The sequence below is a fragment of the Phoxinus phoxinus genome (assembly GCF_949152265.1).
Source record: "Phoxinus phoxinus genome assembly, chromosome: 22".
Classification (NCBI taxonomy): Eukaryota; Metazoa; Chordata; class Actinopteri; order Cypriniformes; family Leuciscidae; genus Phoxinus; species Phoxinus phoxinus.
Window position 1 is genome coordinate 26,671,581 of NC_136897.1, and position 20,030 is coordinate 26,691,610.

At 38.9% G+C, this 20,030-nt stretch overlaps 1 protein-coding gene across 7 annotated transcripts in view; it reads left to right on the forward strand.

The window, feature by feature from the left end:
- kcnab2a (potassium voltage-gated channel subfamily A regulatory beta subunit 2a) overlaps positions 1–20,030 on the forward strand; it is a gene marked incomplete at its 5' end in the record, with an annotated part of 93,527 nt that overhangs the window by 4,767 nt on the left and 68,730 nt on the right. For 2 of the 7 annotated variants that reach the window (XM_079598171.1, XM_079598174.1), the window contains one exon: positions 5,082–5,176. The exons of 2 other annotated variants lie outside the window; for them this stretch is intronic. Of the gene's footprint in view, positions 1–4,886; positions 5,244–20,030 lie in introns of those variants that run through there. 3 more of the 7 variants (XM_079598170.1, XM_079598176.1, XM_079598173.1) reach the window with 2 other exon arrangements.

Consider the following 20,030-nt stretch of genomic DNA (forward strand, 5'->3'; position numbering starts at 1 on the left):
TTGAAAATACTTCTCTTGTCATCATGAGAATGCCAGTGCACATCCCAGTGGGAAGGCTGTGGATGTTGCTTGGTGGTGCTGCTGTGACAATTTATTGTCTTTTCTAAGTGCTCTTTATTAATTTGTTCGTCATTGAGGACGAAACTTCACGCCAATAAATCATCAGAAATATTGCTTTGCTTTCTAAGTCAGGGAAAGAATAGTGCAAGGTGTTCAATGTGCTATTATTTAAAGGTCCCATGACATGAAATTTTCACTTTTTGAGTTTTTTTAACATTAATATGAGTATATGGTCCCCAAGTTTCTAGAAATTTCAATCGGTGTAAATCAAGCTTTTGCTATCTTTCTCTGCCTTTGAAAAAGTGGAAGCTCAATCGGGCTGATCTTGAATCTCCTCCGTATGACGTCATAAGGAGGAAATGTTACCTCCCCTTTCTCTGCTTCGCCCGCCCAGAGAATATTTCCAGCCCATGAGAAAATGAGCTAGGAAGTAGGAACGCGTGCGCGCGATTTTAGTTTGTCCACGGGAGATATCATGGCTTTTGAGCAAGCGAAGCATAATTGCTCAATAATTGGATTTACAAATGAACACCGAAGCCTTTTTTTAGTTCCTTCATCCAACCAAGAAAGAACCAGTGGATTCATTTCATTTTCTCTGGAAATGCGCCGACACAACTCCCCAAAGTTTTGCATGTCTGCGGCATACATTTCACCGACGACTGTTTCCTCAACTTGGGTCAATACAGAGCTGGCCTCGACGAACGTCTGAAAATAAATCGATCGAGCTACCAAGCAACACTTTCTGATGTGTAATTGTTCAAGTTCAGACAGGTAATCTTTCTCTCAAATCGTTCAATACAGCTGTTTATGCCTCAGTTAGTCAAGCCAGTGACTAAAATATCAACTTCACATCGTTTCTTTTAGTAGGATGAAAATAATCGTATTTAAATTGTGAATAAATTATATACAGAAAGCGATCAAATAACAATCTTTGTAGGAATCGCGTGCACGCGTTCCTACTTCCTAGCTCATTTTCTCATGGACACAGCGCGATCGAGTTTATCTGGACACTTGCCAAACTCGTTATGAAATCAATGACGCACGTTACACTGCACATGATCGCTCTTACTGTATTTACATCATCGTGTTTGCATTGGTGAAAGCAGAGAGAGTGCAGAAACTGCGTTGCAATGATAAGATCTTCATTCTTGCGATCAATAACAGACTCATCTGCTTGCGCAATGCTCATCACGGCAACATTTTATGTGATGGGAATAGATCTAAATACTTTAAAAACTTCTGATGATTTGTTAATCTCGATAGCTGTAATAGTAAAAACGTATAATAACTGTAAAAGTATTCGAGAGAGTTTCACATGTAATAAGTAGCTATTTCATATGCAAGCATGTCAGCCAATCACAGCAGTGGCCGGTTACACTGAATCTCACACAGACACGCCCCTTCAAACAGAGCGTTCAAATCAGAGGCTAAAACTGGGCTAGGAAGAAATGCCTTTTGTTTCTAAATTATGACTATTTTTTATCTAAAAAACATACTAACATTATAAGGGCAACCCAGGAAACATTATAAAATAATATAATAACCCCATGTCATGGGACCTTTAAGAAATGTATTGATTTGACATGCTCAAGGGCATTCATGTGTATAAGCTTTGTTCTTGACTACATGATTTTGTGTGTGTGTGTGTGTGTGTGTGTGTGTGTGTGTGTGTGTGTGTGTGTGTGTGTGTGTGTGTGTGTGTGTGTGTGTGTGTGTGTGTGTGTGTGTGTGTGTGTGTGTGTGTGTGTGTGTGTGACATTCTGAGGCAAAGGAAGTTTCCATCGCATCACATGTATAACTTATAAGAGATTATTTTCGGGGGAAACCTGCAGAATTTTCTTTGGTGGCTCTATTGCAAAATTGTGCTAAACAAAAGATTTAAATTATTTGAAAGGATTTATTGCTTTCCTGATGTTGCTGAAGACACCCTCTTGAGCCGTTTTGCCTGTGGACCTATTAAAATGATGACTAATGGATTTCTATTTAAAAGGAAACCTCACCTGGTTTTTAATGTTATAACTTGTCCATCAAACACTGCTGCATTGAATTTATAGATTCAGTTGAGAATTTTCCAGACAGCAACCCTATCCTGTTGATCTTTTTGCTCATCCCACTTATACATTATATATACACATAGATTTGTGAATGTTTAATAGACCACTGTGGTCTTCTTCAATAATGCATTTATTCTTTCTTCTACGTAGCACTCATAGTGCTTAGGCTAAATGTTGAGGTGTTTCCTTTCCTTGTGGTCTCCAAGCTGCAAAGATGGGAATAGAAAGGTGGCATAGAGATCTGCTGTAGTATGGATAAACTGGACGTGAGCCAAGGACCAGCGACACAGTAGTATGCAATGCTAGAGTTGCTGCAGTCCCCAAGCCTCCGGGCAAGCGTCTCATAATAAAGCATGTGCTAATACAATCTGTGTTGCAAAATGAGATGATTATCTATAGTGCAGACACTGAAATAAAGGAAAGGCAGGACCATTGGATACAGTCTATTTTTATAAGGGATTTCGTGCTATTGTAGTAATAGGATGGTTTAAAAATTTCCCCTGGTTTCACAGACAAGGCTTAAGCAAGTTTGAGCTGTTTTAACTGAACGCAACTTGCACTGACATGTCTAAAAATATGTGAGTGCCATTGTTTTGTCTCAAGATGCACACCAGTAGTTTTTTTCTTTCTATGGCACGTTTATAAAGCTACTTAAATATCTAGGGGTAGGGGGAAAATCGATTCTTAGAAGCATCGCGATGCGGACATGGACGATTCTGAATCGAATCACAAATTTAAAAAATAGATTTTCTAAATGTTAATTGATAACGTAATGTTGACGGAACGCAAAAGGCGGCTGGACAGTCTGTGGCGTGCAGCTGTGCACATAACAGAGACGCATGATGGTTGAGCGAGAACTTGCGTAACTTTGGCTGCTATGAAGTTGAAGGGAAAAAGGACCTGGACAAGAGCCACACTTTATGCAAGTAGGGCTCCAGACTGCGACCAAATGGGCGACACCATTAAAAACATTTAACGGCAAAAGAAACGAAACCGCCCTATTCGTTTGAGCTGCACGGACCGTTTAGCACAGCGTGAGCTCAGGACAGGTTTATTCATGGGCCGATCTCAATCACACAACACTGTTTTTACACAGCCCTGGGAGATCCAGTGAGAAAGCATTTGAATTCACCACAGAATTAATTACAATAACAAGATCTAATTTGGAGCATTCACATTCGGTGCAGAATTCTGTTATAAACCACACTTGTCAGATCAAACAGCGCTGATGTGGAAACCAGGACAGTAGGGCTGTCACTTTTGTGAAAAATTCCTGTTCGATTTTTGAGACATAAGTGTGCATTGAATCAATTGTAAAATCGATTTCCCATGTCTAAAGACGTTTACATTTTCAACGCCAAATATAGACAAATCCACGGACAACTAACAGGCATTAGAACGAACGTAAAGAGGGTGCTTGAGACACGCACAAGTCAGCAATATTTCTGATGATTTATTGGCGTGAAGTTTCGTCCTCAATGACGAACAATAGTGCAACAATCTCAAAAAACAATAAGCAGAGTCGGCATAACATCAATGAAAAACATTACTGCAGGCTTCAACATGGCTGTGTTTACGATTAGAAATGTCAAACAAATTTCGCCTATGTAGGAGATTGTAGCCCGAATCTGTATCTGTATCATGAGACTGATACCGGCAGAATTCACATTTTTGTTGTAAAAAGAGACACATTATGAAGAAGTATAATTTGCTGTTATGTGTGTTTGTCAGAGCCTGCAGATGCGGTGTGACGCGCGTTCGCTGCGGGACGAGCTGGACGCGCTTCGAGAGAAGGCTGTTCAAATCGATTCCCTATTTTCGTTTTCGAAACGTGTGTTGGTTGGTCCGATCGATTGTGCAATCAATTTTCGAACGTAAAGTGACAGCCCTACAGGACAACCTTAAAAGCTTCCAACCAACTCAGAAAAGGCAAAGCGAATTACAAACCATCGCAACATTTATAGCCAAATCACTTCCATTTGTTTGATCAATAAGATATATTGGAAGTAAATTCATTATGGATCATTACAAATTATTTGCTTTAAAAGTACCAAGTAGTCACACACAGTGAGAAAAAAGAAATCTGTATAGAAAAAACTATGCATCGATAATCATTTTATCATCGCATCGCAGCTCTCTGAATCATAATCGAATCGTGAGGTGAGATTCCCACCCCTATAAATGTTCTAATTAAACTAAGGCCTAATCCTTGCTTAATCTAAGCCCTGTCTGTTCTTAAATTAACAACAGCATTTTTTTTTTACTCTGTCAAAATTACAAAAAGCATTTAAAATAATGAGTTTTACTGAGAAAACAATGTCCCACTGTATGTTCTTTCCCAACAAATTCTGTTTCACAAGGATACATTTCCGATTAATTATGGAAGCTAAATGCATTGTAAATGCTGTTTAATGTTATGTTTGAAATTTATTCGAGAGAAGCCAGTGTCCTTCGACTCAGCAAATTATATCAAGTCCAACATTATGGTGAAGAAATTAGTGTAGAGGCATTTCCAGAACCTGTCCAAACACATTTTAGCAGGTTTTATGAAGACATTTTTAAGAAGACTCTCTCTCTCTCTCTCTCTCTCTCTCTCTCTCTCTCTCTCTCTCTCTCTCTCTCTCTCTCTCTCTCTCTCTGTTCCTCCTTGCACCCGTTGTTCCTCCATATGGTTATGTTGCGCTGACTGTGCAGAGCGCTGTGTTCGAGTGATGTAAGAGGGAGGGACCCTGCGTTTAATGCATCTACTGTGTTCCACAGTCTCTATTCTCCGGCATTGTCTCGGGAGACTTGCTCACACATACACGCTGCTCTGGTCTCTCTCCTTCCCATCCGCCCCCTCTCACGCGCACACTCATGCACTCAGGCATACACAGGCACACACATTGACAGGGTAGCGTGGAGGATAAACCCACTCACCATTCCCGTCTCATCTCCCCTCCCTCCCTCTCTCTCTCTCTCTCGCAGTCGTTCCTGACGCTCGGCGGAGGCAATCTGGCTGCACACACCCAACTCTTCTTCAGCCTCGCCGAGCAGGACACACTGCATCAGGCATCGCAGAGGTGGGTAGTCAAGCAACAAGACGAGCTCTCTCTTTCCTCTCCTTCTCATCCTGCTCCCCACTTAAGCGTGAGTCTATGTGTGTGTGTGTGTGTGTGTGTGTGTGTGCGAGTACTCTGCGGGCGAAAGGGAATCCTTGTCTTTTTCGTCTCCTTGTCTCGGCATCTGCTTGCTGCGTTGAGAGGCATAACCATATTGCGCAGGGAGTTATTCTTCCTGCCTGTTTCCCATTGTGCTCAATGATTAATGCATGCTGTCTGCTTAAATTAGCATTTGGCATCATAACAATCAAAAATTGTGCATTGAAAGGAGCGATATCTATGAAATTCATTGAATAATAAGCATTTGATGGCTGAATATGAGCATTATGCTCTCACCTGCTGCAGTGCCCATCTGTTGCCCACAAATGCAGGCTTTACTCTACGCAGTCCGACATAAACAATACGTGTCGTGTACTGTCACAGCTTCAGTTATAGGTGCTAGATAATATTGCGTAGATGTGTTATGGTTTCTTTGAGCTGTCATGGTATTATGAGTACCGTCTGCTGGAGAGGAAGTGGCTTTTCCTGTTAGGTTGTGTGTGGACGGTGTCGCTCACAGGGCCGATGCTGGTGAACGCAAGGAAGGTGTAAGTCGCAGGAATTTGGTGCAGTAAGTTTTTAATGGCAGCTACAGCATTAAAGGAAAAAGGTGCTAGGTCTCTTGTTTTGAAGGTTGGAGCTTGTTTTTTTTGTAAATTATGTCTATTTCTTTTGTATTGGATGTTATGCCAATCATGTTTACAAGTCCTTTCTGGTCAAAAGTGATACCACTGATGTTTGTTTTTTTTACTTTGTGGTGTTAAACTGCATCAGTGATTGGAATGTATTATGCTCAGATAGCTCATCATTTTCATAAGACATACTATTTCCTTGGTAATATACAAAATCAGTTTACCCCGAATTGTGCAGCTCTTCTGCATAGAGGAATATAAGACAAGCATTACTTGCAATATGTATAATTTACCATATGACAGTAGTTTATTTTGTATATTACCAAGGAAATAGTATGTCTTATGAAAATGATGAGCTATTTGTGCATAATACATTCCAATCACTGATATGGTAAATGATACATATTGCAAGTAATGCTTGTTTTATGCAGTAGAGCTGCACAATTCTGGGTAAACTGAGAATCACGATTTTTTTTGTTTCAAACTGAGATTCTCCCATGATTCTGAACAAACAACTAAACAAAATAACGTCTACCATTGGTTCTGACATAGTGTTTTGCTGCAGTCTATTTAAAATATTTAATTAATCTAAATTATATATTTTTTTAAAATTAAATAGGTTTGATTGATTCAATGACTCACTCATAAATGCTTCACTTGTTTCATTACTGGATCAATCAGCGTTTTTGAACGAATCTCTTGAATGAAGGATTCAATGACAAATACATTTTTAACAGTCACTTGTTGCCATCTGGTCGCCGTCGTTTTAATCGTTATTTGAAGCTCCAAGTTACTTTCAAAAGGTGATTTGCTTTATTTTGATCGCTACCGTAGACATCAGGGTTTATATCCAAAGTATAAACTTTTATTCCAGTACTTCTGTGATAATATGAACATTTGCAACACAGAAATAATGATATGTGTGGTTGAAAAGACACACTTTTTCTGGGTCAGCGCCAACGCAGATTTGAATTTTCCGGTTTAATAGAAGTCATTTAGTAGGAATTACTTCGCATGGGTGTTTGAATCGAGATCACAATCTTTTAACGATTAATCGAGCAGCTCTACTATGCAACATTGTAGTTTGTCCTTTTGTTTAAAAAAATAAATAAATCAATTAAAGTCAAGAGAAATAGTCAAATAAATAATTTGGTTCCTTTAATGGTTTTTGAAACATACAGGATGACCAGTATAGTCAGATTCCTGATTGAATTACTCACGTGAACCAGTTATTTTGATTGGAATAAAAAACGCTTAATCAATATTTAATCCTGAAAAGTGCTAGAATCATTCAGTTCCTTTTAGTTCGCATCCCTAACAATGTTTACATGTCAAAATCATAATGATTAATATGCATAAAATATGGTTTATTAACGTTAAGCATTTTGAATGTCACTGATACATAAGCTAAAATTAATAATTTCTAGGCACATATTCACTGTAACGCATTTAAGAAGTGAAGGCAATGCTATTCTTAAGGCTACAACACCATGCAATGCCTTAAGAATTAAGCTTATAATATCTCATGTTTTAGTGTCTTTCTCTGTTCTGCTTAATATGATCTGCAGCATTGAGAATAATTGGGGAAAGAAAATACTTTTATGTGATCCTGAAACACTGTCCATAAAAACGATGTGGATGAGAATGCTAGAGGATGACAGAAAGAGATGCGCTACCTAGTCAGATAATTCGAGATATTAATTAATTCATGCAGTTGTTTTTCCAGCAGATTTGTCTTAATAGTTACCGGACTGTTTTTCAAGCAAGCATGAAGGAAGCTCTGCATGTAGATTTAAGGTTCTCCTCGGAGAGAGCGCCTTAACAGTTCTCTCTAACCATCCTGTGGTGCAGACGCAGAGCTGCTGTCTTGCTGCATTACTCATGTTTGGGAGTACCACCAGGGAGAATGTGTGCATTTGCAGATCTGGGTAACCTACGGCATTTATCACACCTGTCTTCATTGCAGGTGTGTGCTAATGTGTGTGTGTGTGTGTTTCTTTTTTCATTTAGACCACCCAGTCATGTTTCCAAATAATTTTTAAGTATAGACTATACAGTAGGGCTGAACGATACATCGAATTTTCATCGTTATCGCGATATGAACTCCCGCGATGAACACATCGCAACAGACAGCCTGACACGATGAATAATGCCTGGTTCAGATTAGCACTAACTTACACGTTTTTGACTCCTAAAATCTTGTCGTGGACAAGAAACATGTCAGACTACACGTTGCTTTCCGACCAGACATCGCATGCCGTCACACACACACATTCACTCGCAAACATTCACTCGCACGCACAGACACACACACTGTCCCTCGCTCGCTCACTCACTCGCTCGCTCACGCACACACACACACACACACACACACGCTCACTGGCGCACACACACACTCACTGTTGCACTCACTCACGTCTCGCCTCGCTCACATATTCAACCCGTCGTGGAGGACCGTTAAAGAATTAAACATGCTATAGTCTTTCTGTCGTAAAGCATCGCAGCCGCGACGTAGGTTGTCGCCCACTATGACACACTGTACGAGATGTTACGATCGAATCTTGCGTCCCGACGCCCGTTGTCGTTATTACGAATCTCCACGACACCCATACGTCAAACGGATCGTGCTAAAATCGCGCTAAAATCGTGTATTCTGAACCAGGCAGGTAATAAACGTTTGACCTATCACGCAAAGAACCTATTAAAGCACTAAGACATGGGAACAGTATAGTTAACAATCACATTTATCGCAAGTCATATCGTCATCACAATATTAAACAATGTTATCGCACATCGCAGCTTTTCCTCATATCGTGCAGCCCTACTATACAGTACAAGGTCCAAAATGGACACTCGCCAAGTGCCAAATGTGAGTAAAACTTGGCCAGGTGACAGTAATGTTTTTTTGGAATTGCACAACAGAACACTTTGTTGTTATTTTTCTGACTAAAGCAATATGAACAAATCAAAGAAATCCAGGCTGCCTTAAAAACAGTCACTGATGCATGTCTTCAAAAGTAATTCAGGATGACAAAATGTTTGTTGTAAAATTTTGTGTGCACCATTCTGATAACATAGTTTTCCTTTTTTGTCTTTAAGTCTCTTCTAACTAAACGGGAAGTTCAGGCAGGACATATTGAAGGACTTGGGCCTGTTTTTTTTATAATTAGACTAGTTTTAATTTAGGTTATAATTAAAAAACGAATGATCACTAATTATTTCTTAACTTAAGGGGTTTGTCTGACTTCTTTTTAATGAGTTGATACTTAGGGGTGTAAATCGGACAGTTCATCACGATGCGATACGATATCGATTCTCTCAGCCAGAGATACGATATTTGCAGATACCTCAAAAAATTATGCGATGCGATTACGATTCGATTCAGGGCTATATCGATCGATTAGTCGATATTTAGATATTATGTGCCAAGTGTACACAACCAGTTACGTTTATTAACTCACAAATGCATCCAAAAATATATAGCATGAAAGTTTAATTAAACTCTTTGAAAATTGCACACCCTCTTGAAAACGTTTTATTTTCCTTTTACGCCCCGAAGAAGATGAAATCCATTCGTTGAAATCCATCCTGGATCACTTTTAGTCAGCTTTGACGTAAACTCCTCTCAGCTAGCGCGTCTTTTCAAAGTGACTAGCAGCCTTGTCACCTGACCTGAATACTGCGCACTGATTTGCTAAAACATACTTTTCGGGCTTTGTCGTTTCTGCTGTAAAACATGAACTTGCGATGCCTTGACAGTGGAAAACACCGGCTTTCGTGACAAAGGGTTCAATCAATCTTGTCAGGCGTCTATTTCAGCTGAGAAATGTTAAGTGAGGATGTGGATTGCCAAAATAAAGGTACCGTATATCGATATTCAGGGCTCGCAAAATTTCTAAATCGCTGGTAGCCCTTCGGGCAGGCACTCTTCAGATTTTGGTAGCCCGAAATGAATTTTACTAGCCCACATAAAAAGACAATTTTTAATGTAGAAAATTGGTTAGGAGTCAAAACATGAATCAAAAACTTTTTCAAAACACAAATATCAACAATTGGATATAAAATAATCAAATTAGAATCATCAATACAAATATACATCTGGTTCTCTGAAGTGAAATGTGTGTGACCAGTGTGGAACATGAATCTGTCTGTGGCTCAGCCCCCGGCCGGGTATGATAAAAAAGGTAACACTTTGGGTTAGGGTCTAACGCTCACAATTAACTAGTTTCATTAAGATGCAGATGGCAGGGTTTTATCATCACTGAGGTCCCAAATGTGAGGTAGACTAGTTAGGGGTGTTCGGGGGCCAATCTGCAATAATTTTCTCGGGGGCCCGAGAAAATGTTGTTTTCTCTGATCTACATATGTGGATTTTAAGATGTTTTGAATGCCAAAAAAATTGGACAACAATAGCTTTAAAACCATGTCACACAGCTGATTATTTTTCTCTCCTCATCAGCATCACTCTTTTTCTCTTTGTTTTTCTCTTGCTCTGGCTCTTCCCGTCCTAAAGCTGAGCTTTGACTGATAGGCTTTTCATTTTTGTCTGTCAATTATGAAAGTAAACTCGGGGTCAGCTGATAGGTTGATTTATGAATCATTTTATCAGACACATTCATTTACTGAAAGCTACTAGGAAAGCCAGGTAGCCTAACTAAGTTTATACAATTTATTCACAATATGTACACATTCATTATTGATCTTAATACAGGGCCGTAGACAGGGCTTTATAATCAAATAGGTCCTAAATGTAAGGTTGTTAGGGGGTTCAAATATTTTATTTCTCTGATATGTGCATTTCAAGACGTTTGAAGGCCAAAAAAAGGATAAGAAATAGCTTTAAAACCATGTCAGCGGGCAGTATTTGTCAATACCTGCTCTCACTTCTTATCCATCACTCTTTCTTTTTCTCTGTCTCCTCATCTTGCCCTGTCTCTTCCCCTCCTAAAGCTGAACTTTTTTAATTTACTGAAGGCTACAAATTGTACTATATTAATTCTCAACATGTACACATTCGTTATTAATATTGTGATTAACAAGATGAAAACGGCTTTGTTTCTCGTCCCCTCACAATGACAGTAAACGAATTACATTCCACGAGTCACGTTACAAAGGCCTATTTTCAGTTCAAAATGGCTAAATTAGACAAGTAAATTCGTTTGCCTGATAATTTGTCATTTGTTTAACATTTATGACCTAAAAAAAAAGTCAAATGTGAAATATTTAGTTTAGCTACTTACATTATTGCACTTGACCATAAACTGAAGCGTCGAGTCGCACTGCTCAAATTCGCGCTCAGCCGCTTCTGTGAATATAAATCCCGCCTACTTTGATTTGATTGGTAATCTCTAATATTCTGACATTGACGAGCAGTGACAGACCAATGAGGCTCAGATACACACACACACACACACACACACACACACCCTGTCCTCTGTTTCTGACGTGCGCTCTGTTCGGCGCCACTGCGGATTGAAGACGAAGAGCGCGCTGAATCTGATTATAACAAGACTGAAGCGAACACTATTTCAGATAGCCCGTCGGGCAGGCCGGTTATGCATTTTGGTAGCCCGACTAGAAAACACAATAGCCCCGGGACGTCGGGCGGGCGATTTTGCGAGCCCTGAATATTTTATGTGTGGCATCGATGCATCGTATCGTTAGACGTTTGATCGATGTATTGTTACACCCCTACTTGCTGTTACTAGTTGGTTGCAAAAACGGACACACAAAGATGTATCTACTTTCATTTACTTCTATTTATTTAATTTATAAAAGTGCTGACATAATAACATTGGCTCAATCAATGACATGAGTGTTGTTGAGGCAGGACTTCCTGTTTCCAAACATCGGAAGATAGGGAGTGTTTGGGACAACGTTTTGAAATCATGCAAAACACACATTCATGGTCAGTACGTAAGGGTTAATGCCCGACGAGGTGCCCATTAATACCTGACAATGGACACCTCGAAGGGCATTAACCCGCTTACACCATGTTCACTTGCCAAATAACACATTTTTAAAACATTAGTTTATATTTTAATTAGTTTTACATTTGAAATCTAATGGTTTTAGAACTCTTTAGGTGTCCTACATCACTTTTTAATGGACGCCCCGCAGCCAATCAGAATCGAGTATTCACCCAGACCATGGTATACATTTTCTCAATTCCCACTGCTTTTGTTTGGGTGAATTTTGGACCCTGAGACGTCGTTGAATTTTGCGTCAGGCCTATTTAAGAGTGAGTGTGAGACAGAGCTTTCTCTCCAGGGGTTCAGGATGCAGACCATCCCTCCACCTGTTTCCTGGTTATATTAAAGACAACAGTACTTGCGCATCGGCTGAAAAACAGGGTTCATTTGCTTTAATGAATAGCAAATGCTTCAGCTGCATTAGAGTTTGGGATCTTGTAAATTTTTCACTGACCTACATTTGCATGTTTATTTCTATCCTAACTAGCACGTTAATTATGTCCAGCCTCATTTGCCTAGAGCCACGTTTCAGCTGAAATCACAGTAGAGTTAACATTAATTTAAAAAAAGGAAATGATAACTTGTCTTATTACAACCAAAGCTTGCAGATAGCTAACTTCGCTTGACTCGATTATTGTTTCTACATTGCCAAAAAAGACAATAATGCAAAAGAGCTGAATATACTAATTAGGCACGACTCCATTCTCTCCTCATTATTGTTTAACTGAACAAACCCGTTTGCCCTTTTCTCACTGTAGACAAACATCATGACCATATAGACTGCGCTATTGAGGCCAAGCATCGCTATCATTTTTTTCCCTGCTAATCAGCTCTGCATCATCGTTGCCAATATATTGTGGGCCTCCTTTCAATAATGGAAGCTCTGGTTCTGATAAAGCACTAAATTGATTCTATTTCATGAACAGATTTTTGTCAGATCGCTGAATTGTCCCCTGGCCTCCCTATTCTTGTGCCGTCAACATTTTTCCTTGGGAATCCCGGTAATTTCATTGAAAGATTTTCTTGAAACTTATTAGCATGTTTTAATGCATTATGAAAGTAAAATGGATCTTGCAACTCAATTGCAAAACAGTTATTGTAAAAAGTTATGTAATTTAGGTCATCAGTGAAGAAGGAGATGAGAGGGTTATTAGTGCTAGACTTGTGAGACTGTTGACATTTTTTAGCCGGATGAGCATTGAAAAACTTAAAAAAATATATATTTATGATTTTGATATTAGTTGTAGCATTTTCCAGCTCAACATATTTTCGATTAGGGTTATAAAAATAACACCACTCTGACATTACTTTTTTATTGTGAGGCATTAGGATTAAAGTTAATATTTTGAAATGGTGGGATTAAAATTGTTTTTAAAATGTTATAAATATATTGTATAAATTACTGTAAAATCAGGTGTGCTAATCTGTAGCGTTACATGCCGGTTACGTGATTACTAACCTATGAGCTGCACTGCTGTTCAAAAGTTTGGGGTCAGTAGGTTTGCTTTGAAATAAATTTACACTTTTTTTTATTCTGCAAGGACGCATTAAACTGACCAGAAATAATGATAATGATAGAAAATTTTTAAATACTGTAAATGTTTTGTTTTTTTACTTTCTATTCTTAAAAAGAATCCTGAAAAAAAACACAGTGTCCACAAAAATACTGATTTCAACTTTGATAATAATAAATGATTTTGAGCACCAAATCAGCATACAAGACTGATTTCTGAAGTATCATGTGACTCTGAAGAATAGAAAAATGCCTGCTGAAAATTCAGCTTTGCCAAAAATAAATAGCATTTGAAAGTATATTAAGTAAATCTTTTAAACTGTTATATTTCACAATATTACAATTTATACTGTATTTTTTTTTATCAAAAAACTTTGAATGGTGGTGGTGTGTACATGCATCACAGCATCATGTTTAGATACTTAAAGGATAATTCCGGTATTTAACACCTTGAGTCTATATTGTAGTTTGTTTTGGATGAACAAGAGTGGTGGACAACATTTTTTTGACAATGGTTCCTCTCTCAAGTTTTTGACTATAATAGAATTGGCCATGGACCCATTTAACATTGGAGTCAATGGGCATATCCGAAAATGTCATTAAAACAGCCAATAATGTTCGTTTACAAAATTGTTAAACTCACCGAGTGGTTAGTGGTGTTCGTTGATGATTATAAACTATATATCGTCGCAATATATGATTCCAATCCGTTTATTTTGCTATAGTGGAACTATTTTTTCAGACACTTCACAACCGTGTAACTTCCGCTCAATATTTGAATCTGAAGCGTTAGCACACTCCCGACCACTTGATGGCGATAACCGATGTTTATGTCTCGCGGGACACTCAAGGTCACAGTCGAGTTCAACTTCATATTGCACTGGTCAGTGGTCACGTCTTTCAATATGGTTAGAATTCGTGCGGTCAAAAACTGCGGTAAAGAGCTCTGCTCGCTAGCCTTATGAGAAACGGAAGCGAGCAAAAAGACTACATCGACCAAATGTAAACAGCCCCCTTTCCACTTCCGGTAGCGCATTTATATTAACGAGCACTCAGTCCTTCAACAGAATTCAATGGGATTTTACAAAATGACGAATAAAACACGACAGAAACTGTATTTCGCAACACTTTTTGTTTTTGGAACATCAACTAACATCACTAACCACTCGGTGAGTTGCACAGTTTTGAAAACTAATGTTAAAGGCTGTTTTAATGACATTTTCGGACACGCACATTGACTCCAATGTTAAATGGGTCCATGGCCAATTCTTTTATAGTCAAAAACTCGAGAGAGGAACCATTGTCAAAAAAATGTTGTCCACCACTCTTGTTCATCCAAAACAAACTATAATATAGACTCAAGGTGTTAAATACCGGAATTATCCTTTAAGATGACAATCGTATAAAGAGCATATATCCTAATGTAAAAATTATAAGGACAACATTCATTGTCTGCAGCATCTATTAACGTGACTTCAACTTCATATGCACCTTTCTAAAATATGTTTTTCACCTTTTTTATATAGTTTAGTATACAGATGCTACATTATTTTACTGCCAGGTGTATTTGCATTTGTCATATACTGTATATTCATCATATTTTTAATGAACCTCTAGGCAGAGGCTGTCCGGTTGGCCTTTGCTGCTGACTAAATGCTGTCCTGTATCAGTATCAGTCAAAGATGAAGAGGTCACTTTCCATCAGCCAGGTCTCATTGGACAATCACGTGTGTGTGTGCTGCAGGGAGAGCCGGAGGCAGGAAAGGGAAAGAGGGAGAATGCAAAAGGAAGAGAAGGAGGTAGAGAAAAGAGGATAGGACACACACACACACACACACACACACTCATAAGGACTGAGACCAATGTTATTCAGAAGGGAGAACTGGAGAGGCACAAGACAGGAGGACTATTGCTGAGTAAAGCTGCTTCTCTGCTATGCAGTCGGTCTCTAACCAATCGCAGCTTTGCTGCGTGACTGAACTCCCCAATTGGATCAGCGTCTGTTTATGTTCTGGTGTGTGTGTGTGTGTGTGTGTTCGGGCACCTTTGCTCCAGTATGTCCCGTTTAAGAGGTGAGCGAGAAATTTATGTTATCAGTGATGCTGATGGTTTTGTTGTAGCAGATTATGATGATGCACTTTTGCACTATCACGACCCACACTGAAACACTGCAGTTTATTGACAGAACTATCATACTGGGATCAGTTTGTACAGAATGCTGATTCATGCTAGAGATTATGTGCCATGTGAGCAAAACATTGCAACTCTTTCAGATCTTTGAAATGACTTCATGCCAGGCTGATATTTGGTCATTTTGATATTATCAGCATTAGCAAATAACTCTGCCATGCTTGGCTGATTAACAGTGTTTACTTATCTACACTTTTATAAGTGTAAAAATTATGTTATACATAATAATATTGCATATAATGCGCATTCATTAGAAAATATTTTATCTTTGTGAAATTATAGTATGTATCTGCATTTTATTGGCAATCAGCCGTCCTGCTTTGTAGATATTGATAATTGAAAAACCCATATTTCTTGACCAGTAGTGTACACTTTTGTTTTTTAAATGGCACAAATCAGCATTACAGTATTTTGCTGGGGCATTAGTATGTAGACACACACACACACACACACACACCATGACGAGTTTTACATTAGTTTGCTTCATCCCACACAATCTGCACTGCTGCCGTATGTACAACTGCAGCTGACGCCCATTCAAAGGCTTGCACAATCACTCATAAGTGTCTCTGTACAAATCCCCAGCATGCACAGCAAACCTGAGCCACAAACCTGAAGCTCCTGTTCTGTGCTGCTTTCATATCTATACTGCAATGCGTGTGCATTCTTGTTGTTGTTTTTTCTGAAGCATATTGCAAGATGTTGATTAAGTGTGAAGATTAGCTTTTTTTTTTTTAAAGAGCAGTCGGGAAACAAATGTCCTTCAGGCAAATGCATTGAAAACAGCACAGATCTGAGTCACATGTGTGGACATGTATGTAATTAGACAGATGGGCCGTGTTTTTGTTCATGTGTTTATGGATGTTATATATAGATGTTGGGAGGGTCCTTCAGGCAGAGTGGCCAACACATTGTGTCGCTCCGGTTAGGGTCGAGTGTAAATGATGTACGTGTTCTCATGAGTATAGGATCGTTTTGTTTTGTTAGCCTATTGCTAACTGATTGTTCAGTCCCCTCAGTAGTAGATGTCATTTTGGGCTGCGCTTCCCAAAAGCATCGTAAGCATAAGTAGACGGTAGAACTGCCGCCAATGGTCTCTGCGATCACCTAGAAAGAAAACACAATTCCGTTTGCGCTGACAGGCGGTAAATGCACACACAGATAACCGCAGCCAGTCTGACATGGGTCATATGTCAGTACTGAATTTAGTTCTCTTTCGTGGCATACAGCACTTTTAGTAACTCTTATGTACTATCAAACATATCATACTTTTTATTTGGTCATTCATCCATTTTTCTTGATCGCTTCGCCCTGTCCTTGGCACTTACGGCAGGTGAGAAAGGTTTGCTTTGTTTCACACAGAACACTGACATAATGTATCCTGATGAAAATAATGCATTACAACTTTAAGTTAGAGATAATTCAATTAGATCATTCTAATTTATTGTTTCTGAGACTTTTTTTTTTTGCTATTATTTTTTGGTGAAATGGACAATTATTCTACCCTGGAAATCCAGAGTTCTCGCGAGAGCACAATTTGAATTTGCTCAGCGAGTCACTCTGGCATTGAGTAATGATGCTCATTAACTATGCCCTTGTAGCCGAGCTGCACCAATCACATCGGTGTATCTGATGTAGGCGGGCCAGAGGCGAGCTAAAAGATGACGACAGCGCCGTGACGTCGAAGTCATTAGTAAACACTGCAAGATGGCTATGAATGAACACCAGTTGTTTGAAACGGCTTTGGTCGCTACAATGAAAGAGTTAGACTTGGCTTTTTATCTAAAAGAGGAAAGTTTTTGCTGTTTTGTCGACCGAATACGGCAGGAGTCTAATCTACCAGTTAGCTCCGCTGGTAGCTAAGCGTATGGGGCTTAGCGAAAACTGTTGTGATTGGTCGTAGTGTTATCCAGTGAGATTTTCAAATGCATGCTTGGTGCCGCCCCTCGAGTTGGGCGATTTTCATTACTCAATGCTAGACCCTTAATCTGTCGGATTTAGGTCTGGAATTCCAGGCTAAAATTATGCAGGATCGCCAAAAAAAGTAACTTTTTTTTTTGCGCTGTTTTCAGCGATCATGGAATCTTGAAAAATGGAGGGACTATAAAGAGTTTCTTGAGTAAAAAAAAAACAAAATGCTGTACTTATTCAAAGAACCTGTTCTTTATTTACCCTTGTATTGCAGTTTGACTTCATTCATGATAGACGCGGGGTGGAGTTATGAGGTTGTAGAGAGTTTGAGGATCCAATGGAGTTACGAGGTTTAGTCACATGCTCTTTTTTTAATACTTAAATATTTGCAAAACAGACAGACAGACATGAATTGTAACTGTAAATTGTAATGATTTCTGGTTATGGAGATACAACATTTCCACCCAACATATCAGTGTTCTAAACATTTCTTGTCATATTGAACTGAATAAATACAAATAAACTGAATATAATTATTCATGAATATTACTTCGAAAATGCATTGCTTTTAAAGCGTATGGAGCGATAGTCCAATTAATTTCTTCTCTCTTTTTTGTTGTTGTTGTTGTTGAATTTATCGTTTAAATTAGTCTTTACTGTCCTAAAGGAAAGAGCAAGCTCTTAGGCAGTTCTCATGTGCAATCATATAAAGCACATTAATCATAATGTATCGGCGTGCTTGGTGTATAGCAAAATAAGCCTAAGTGCAATGAATGTCTGGTGATGTATAATGATGATTGCATTGTGAGATGCATCAGTTTTTTTTTTTTTTATCCACAATGATGAGCTGGTTTGGTCTCTTTCTAGGTGCCGTCCCAGTATCATGCATTTGTCTATTGCTCGCCAGCTGTGGGTAAAGCTGCCTCACGTCTCTTCTTCCTTCATCACTGTTTGAATGGCTGTGCCTAGTCAGCTCTTTCCTCTAATCTCTCTTCAACTGCAGTTTTCTTTGCTTCCCTCTCCTCCCTCCTCTTCCTCAGTGTGTGTGTGTGTGTGTGTGTGTGTGTGTGTGTGCGGGACAGCTGCTGCAGGCAGGCTTTTTCTGGGGGCGGGTTTTTCAGACTGCTTACAGCACTCAGCACGGCGTGCTGCATTTGCACCACGTTTCATTAGTGATTCTGGACCATTCTCGCAGCATTTTCCCCCTCAGTTAACAGCCGCATTCGTCAGAATGGTATTTCAGCATCCTGAGGGGAAGATTCAGTCAGTTCCTGCTCACACAACAGCTACCAACTGGAACAACCAAAAGAACACCAAAACAAAACAATAATTCAATTCTGAATTATTTAGCAGCACTGCATTTTGAGAGATTCTGACGTGTAATTGTAAAAACAGGGTTTAATGCGCCCGGACTTTCTCCACCACCCCTTCACGAAGGTTACTTAACATCACTACGCTTATCTGGCTTCACTCCATGTTTCTGTTTATAAGTGCATTACTGTGTCGAGGACGTATGGACGACTGCTGGTTTGTCAGTGGGTGCTCACCTGCATCAGTGTAAATCCTCCTGCTGATTTGATGATCTAATGTTTGGACAGCTCGTGTTGTTTTGACATAGCCGGAGGTGTTTCATGCAAGGAGTGATGACTTCTCTCTTACACACACACATTTACACTGGCCTTTCTCCATGGGTACAGGTGACTTCTCTCTCGCCGGTTTCACAATAGCATATGTTTTTTTTTTATGGGCAATATCTCAATTATGTTAGACTGATATTAGAACCATATAATTAGGCCTTATTTATTAGACCTTATTCTTTTCCTATATGTATTATTTCTTCGCCATGTTTTAAAACAGCAGGAAACCTTTTTTTCTACACTACCATTTAGTTTAGGGTCTGTAAATTGAAATAAGTGTCTTATGCTCACCAAGACTGCACTTATTTTACTAAAATACAGTAATATTCAGAAATAATATTATAATTTTTAATAACAGTTTTCTATTTTAAAATGTAATTTATTTCTGTAATGGCAAAGCAGAATATTTTTTTTAGCAGCCTATACTCCAGTCTTCAGTGTCACATGATCCTTCAGAAATCATAGATTTTTTTTTAAAAAGACGCAAAAGTATCACAGAATGATCCCATGCAACACGTGCCAAATATTTCAAGGGTATACAGTATGATAGGGTTTGGTGAAAAACCAAACGAAATTGAATGTATCTTGTATCTTGGCTGTTGGTCCTCTCTGCATGGCGTGTGTGTTCGCGAGACTCTATTAGTGCCGGAATTCACTCCGTCTCACCCAAAAAAGCACACAAGTTGTGAGTAATCAAGATTAACAAAAACACGACATCAAATACAATGCCTAGAAATCCCCTAAAAGTATCTGTGTACTTTCTTCACGGAGTTGAATATCTCCGGACCAGAACTGTGGTTGTCAGGTGTTTGTCAGTAAACGCGATAACTTTGTAAAACTTCCTTTTACAACCAACACAACGCATGTATGCATGTATGCATGTATGTATATATATATATATATATATATATATATATATAT